The sequence below is a fragment of the Pipistrellus kuhlii genome, unplaced genomic scaffold (genome assembly GCF_014108245.1).
Source record: "Pipistrellus kuhlii isolate mPipKuh1 unplaced genomic scaffold, mPipKuh1.p scaffold_m20_p_3, whole genome shotgun sequence".
Lineage (NCBI taxonomy): Eukaryota > Metazoa > Chordata > Mammalia > Chiroptera > Vespertilionidae > Pipistrellus > Pipistrellus kuhlii.
The window spans coordinates 130,904,677-130,910,676 of NW_023425529.1; positions in this window are offsets into that span (position 1 = coordinate 130,904,677).

Sequence of the window (6,000 nt, forward strand, 5' to 3'; positions counted from 1 at the left end):
TTCTAGTTTCTTTAGGTGTAAGGGTAGATTGTTTATTTGAATTTTTCTTGCTTCTTGAGGTAGGCCTGTATTGCTATGAATTTCCTCTTAGGACTGCTTTCATTGTGTCCCAATGATTTGAGTTTGTCCTGTGTTCTATTTTCATTTGTCTCAAGGTAAATTTTTATTCTCTCCTTGATTTCATTGTTGACCCATTCATTATTTATTAACATGTTATTTAACTTCTATGTGTTTGTTTTTCTTTCTCATATTTGGTTTCTAGTTTCATACCATTGTGGTAGGAGAAGATGCTTGACACGATTTCAATTTTCTTAAATTTATTGAGACTTGTCTTGTTTCTTATCATGAGGTGTATCCTAGAAAATGTTCCATGTGCGTTTGAAAATAATGTATATTCTGCTGCTTTGGGATGCAATGCTCTGAAAACATCAACTAAATCCTGTAATTGTTTTCCATAGAGTTACATTCTAGTCCTATTCTGGAAACCAGTGAGCCTGCCTTTTAGGTGACTTTGCACATCTCTGCTCTAACCCAGCATATGATGACTTTAGTTTCACTGGCAGAGGACTACTTTATTCTTTCATGCCACAATACCCTAACTCCTACCATCTAGACAAGTTATATTTTATGTTTCCAGTGCTCGCTTCGGCAGCACATATACTAAAATATTTTATGTTTCCAATGTTGCTTATAATGTAACAGACTTCCAATGTTTTAACGTCCCTCTTTAAAAGATTGTACCTTTTATTTTACCTAAGCCATTTCAATACAATTGAAACGTAAAAAAAAAAAAAAAAAAAAAAAAAAAAAAAAAAGTAACTTTAATTACCTTATAAGTAATGTCTTTCAATAATAGGGTTTATACAGATTTTATATTATTTTCTTTGACCTCATATATAGCCTTGAAACTATTATTTATTTATTTATTTATTTATCCTCACCCGAGGACATTTCCCATTGATTTTCAGAGAAAGTGGAAGAGAGAGAGGGAAATATCAATGTGAGAGAAAATATAGACTGGTTGCCTCCTGCATGAACCCAACCAGGGTCTGGGCCAGGTAGGAGCCTGTAACTGAGGTACATGCCCTTGAGCAGAATTGAACCCTTTGGTCCACAGGCCAACACTCTATTCACTGAGCCAAACCAACTATTAGGGCAAATCTACTTCTTAAATACCTGAATTTTGCCTTGGCTGGATAGCTCGCAGTGGTCAGCAAACTCATTAGTCAACAGAGCCAAATATCAACAGTACAATGATTGAAATTCCTTTTGAGAGCCAAATTTTTAAAATTTAAACTTCTTTTAACACCACTTCTTCAAAATACACTCGTCCAGGCTATGGCATTTTGTGGAAGAGCCACACTCAAGGGGCCAAAGAGCCGAATGTGGCTCTCGATCCGCAGTTTGCCGACCACTGGGTTACAGTACTGTTTAGATATTCCAAAGATTTGAGTTCGATAACAGCCAACATACATACAAGAATCAAGCTATGCATCCACACATAAATGGAACAACAAACCAATACATCTATCTCCCTTCCTCTCTTTCTAAAATAAATTTTAAAAAATCAAATTTGGGGAGAAACATTTAATCTATAAAAGAAAACATTTCATAACTAATTAAATAAGATTTTCTCCCATGTTACCCAGAAAAAAACGAGGTCATTTTTCATCTCTGCTTCTTAACATCATTCCTCCCCCTAAAAAAAAAAAAAAAAAAAAGAGGTATTTATCCCTTCCAAAATTAACCCCATTAGACTTGTACTCCTCACCTTTATATTGAAATCTGCGGTGGGCAATTGACAATCCAGAAAGAGAAATGAAGGAGCTAGAGCCCAAATCCCAACAAATACTAGCATTTGTGGAAAGGAAAAAGAAGAAAACAACAACAACAAAAAGGAGAGCCTCTGTCACTCTCATGTATCCCAATCTGGTTTGTGCCTAAAACCACCAAATTAAAACTCATCTCCCAAACGGCACTTATTGTACCCTCTAGTACTGAACATTAACCCTCCATTTCTCACTACTTCCTTTCTATAAATACCCTCCTCTCTCCAGTCCCTTACAAAAAGTCACTCCTCGGTGTTCAATCATAAGCCCCATGTTTGGTTTTCTCTCTTTTCCTTTTTTTTTAAAACACATTTTTATTAATTTCAGAAAGGAAGAGAGAGGGAGAGATAGAAACATCAATGATAAGAATCACTCAACGCCGAAACCGGTTTGGCTCAGTGGATAGAGTCTCGGCCTGAGGACTGAGAGGTCCCAGGTTTGATTCCAGTCAAGAGTACGTACCTTGGTTGCTGGCACATCTCCAGTAGGGGATGCACGGGGGGCAGCCTTCTCTCTATCCTTCTCCCTTCCTCTCTGTAAAAAATCAATAAAATATATATATATATTTTAAAAAGAATCATTCATCGATCAACTGCCTCCTGCATGCCTTCTACCTGGAATCAAGCCCAAAACCTGGGTATATGCCCTGACTGGGAATCGAACTGTGACCTCCTGTTTTATAGGTTGATGTTCAACCACTGAGCAACACCAGCTAGGCTCTCTATTTTTCATTAAGCATAGAAAATATTACTGGGAAATAAATGTATTCTGCTTGGCTCCCCCCAAACCTCCCTCCATATTTTCCACAAAGAGGGATTTTCCCAAATACCTCTGCCTCTTTCTACTTCTTGACTATCTGATTGATATACACTTTGTTTAAGATCTGTGTTTCTATAGTATTTCTTCTTCCTTTCTTTTTTTTTTTTTTTTTTTTTTTCCTACAAAAGAACCAGCCTATTCTATTTCTGGGACAGTTCCCTGCTGCTCTCATTCTAAGTCATACACCACTTTTTGACTGAAAGGGAGGTCTAAGGCACAGTATGGAGAGAGAAGCAGGATTAAGGGCCACTTGGCCTTGATATTAAGCTACTAGAGGCCCCATGAATGATATTCATGCAAGAGTAGGCCTTCCTTCCTCCGGCTGCCAGCACCTCTTCCCTCTGGCACCTGGGACCCGGGCTTCCCTCACAGCCCCAGCTTCGTCCGGAAGGTCATTCGGAAAAACATCCGGTCTAACTAGCATATTATGCTTTTATTACTATAGGTGTCTTTCAATATAGCATTTACAAATAAGAAGGACAGTATTTTAAATATCTACCCACTACTTTTGCCTTCCTGATCTAGTTGTTCAGAACTTGCCTGGGAAGAAAGACACTACTTATTAAGCCCCTCACATCTCCTGAACAGTAAGAATTTTTTTTTTAAGAGATATGATACTCATATCATGATATAGTGTAAAATGCCTTTTTACCCTTTCTCTTCTGGAGATACCTTCTGATCTCTGTTCAGGCATACAGATCTTGTTCCACCCAAAAGAGTCAGTGAAGACTAATTCATTTCACCAGAAAGTCTTTATCACATTGGGGAGAGACAGTGTTGTAAAATCTAATAGTTAATACAGCCGGATTTTTCTAAAGTTCTTTGTGATGAAAAACATTTTTTTTTCTGGGTAAATGAAAGAAAGGAATGAGTCACAACAATTACTCTTACATTTTCACATAGGACAAATCTTCCTCTGTGGCCCTTATAATCTCTAGTCTTTTTTATATCCAATTCTATGTTATCAATTGCCTCCAGGATATTCTTTCTTAAATTTTATTTTTAATTGCCCCCTTTATTTTTAAATTATTTGCAACTTTTTATTTTGACACAATTGCACGCTTACAGAAAAGTGGCAATACTAATGCAAATAATTCTCATTTAGCCCTTACCAAGATTCTCCAAATGTTCTCATTTTATCACATTTGCTTTATCCTTTTCCCTGCCTCTCTTTTTGTCTTGTTCTGACCATTTTGAGAGTACTTTGAAGATATGATTTTCTTCAACGGCCAAACTTTAATGAGCATTTCCTAAGAACAAGTACATTCTCTTGCATAAGCACAGTACAATGATTAAAGTCAGGAAATAAACATTGACACAAATACTATTATCTAATCTAAAATTCCTTTTTAGATTTCACCAATTGTCCCCATAATTCCCTTCATGCCAAGAAAATCTCCAGCTTCTTCATTCCAATAGTTGGAATGAAGCTTTTAACTCTCGTTTAATCCAGAGTAGTTTCTCAATCATTCTGTCTTTCATGACATTGATATTTTTGAAGAGTACATGTCAGTTATTTTGTAGACTTTAGTTAAATATTCCATTTTCACTCATTTGCCCCTTGGAGCAACAATGAATAAAAGCAATCTATTTTCATTCTATATCGTATTCTAGTTACATATTCTAACACCACCTCTTATTAGATGTGTGGTCACTTAAACTCTCTCAGCCTTAGTTCCTCATCTTTAAAAGTAGAATAATTTTACCTACCTAAGAAGTTATATAGAGGATTAAAAGAAGTGATATATTTTAAAGGAATTTACCCTCCAAATTTATCAAGTTGTGTACATTAAATATACATAGCATTTTGTATGTCAACCACACCTCAATGAAGTTGTGTGTGTGTGTGTGTGTGTGTGTGTGTGTGTGTGTGTGTGTGTTTAGGGGGGAAAGGGGGCATTTACCCAACACATGTCACAGTCGTTTGCTTTTCAAATTAGATAAATTTAAATAATCTTTGTTTCTCAACTCTTCTTCACCATCTGGCCACCCTTACATAAATGCATTCTAGTTTACGCATGTGTCTGTAAAAATGGAGTTCCAGCCCTGGTCTAGTAGCTCATTTGGTTGGAGTGCTGTCCAGTACACTAAGGTTGCAGGTTTGTTCCCTGGACAGGGCACATATAAGAATCAGCCAAGCCAAAACCGGTTTGGCTCAGTGGATAGAGCGTCGGTCTGTGGACTGAAGGGTCCCAGGTTTGATTCCGGTCAGGGGCATGTACATTGGTTGGAGGGGGGGGGGGGGGGGTGCTGGGGGTGGCTGGTCATATTTCTCTCTCATCAATGTTTCTAGCTCTCTATCCCTCTCTCTTCCTCTCTGTAAAAACATCAATAAAATATATTTTTTTTAAAAAATAAAAAGAATCAGCCAATACATTCCATGGTAAAATTAACAGTCAGTAGAGTTACATTTTATTTGTAAAAACACAACAACAAAGAATCAACCAATGAATGCATAAATAAGTGGAACAACAAATCCATGTCTTCCTCTTTCTTCCTCTCTCTCTCTCCCCCTTCCTCTCTTTCTAAAAGAAATAAAATAAAAATGGGGTTCCAGAACTACTTACAAGTCACCTAAATAATTATAAGCCTCATCATCCTCATTGAACCTGTAATCAGTTAAAACTTTTTTAAAAAATATATTTTTATGGATTTCAGAGAGGAAGGGAGAGGGAGAGAAAATAGAAACATCAATGATGGAAATCATTGATTGGCTACCTCCTTCATGCCACACACTGGGGATAAAACCCACAGCCTGGGCATATGCCCTGACCGGGAATTGAATTGTGACCTCCTGGTTCATAGTTCAGCACTTAAACACTGAGCCATGTTGTCCAGGCCCAGGTAAAACTTCTAAAGCTTTTTCTGCATCACCGTTTTTATTAGTGGTAGTGATATAATTATTACTGGTTCTAGTGCTTATTGACCTGACCAACTATATGTGCCATGCTCTACATTCAGCACCTCCTTGGATGGGCCATTTATATTATTTATATTACATAATTCTCCCTCTTTCATGAGCTAGTCATTATTTGCATTTTGAGATGACAAAACAGATTCAAAGAAGAACTTAAATAATGAAAGAGCTGGAATTTAGTCTTAAGCTGAAGTTTCACAACATAAATAAAAGTGGTTTTTTTTTCCTCCCTCAAGTATCATTTTAAATTTCTATGCATCACTGTAGCCTGCTGGATTCCTGACTTTGCCACCAGCATTTTCTCCCAACTTGGATCTTTTATGACTCCATATCTTCCTCCAAGTCATCGATTACAATGTTGTTCAAGGAGAATCCTGTGATTTTAACTTCGAACCATTTCCTTGGAAGTTGAAATCTATCACTCTCTCTAGACAG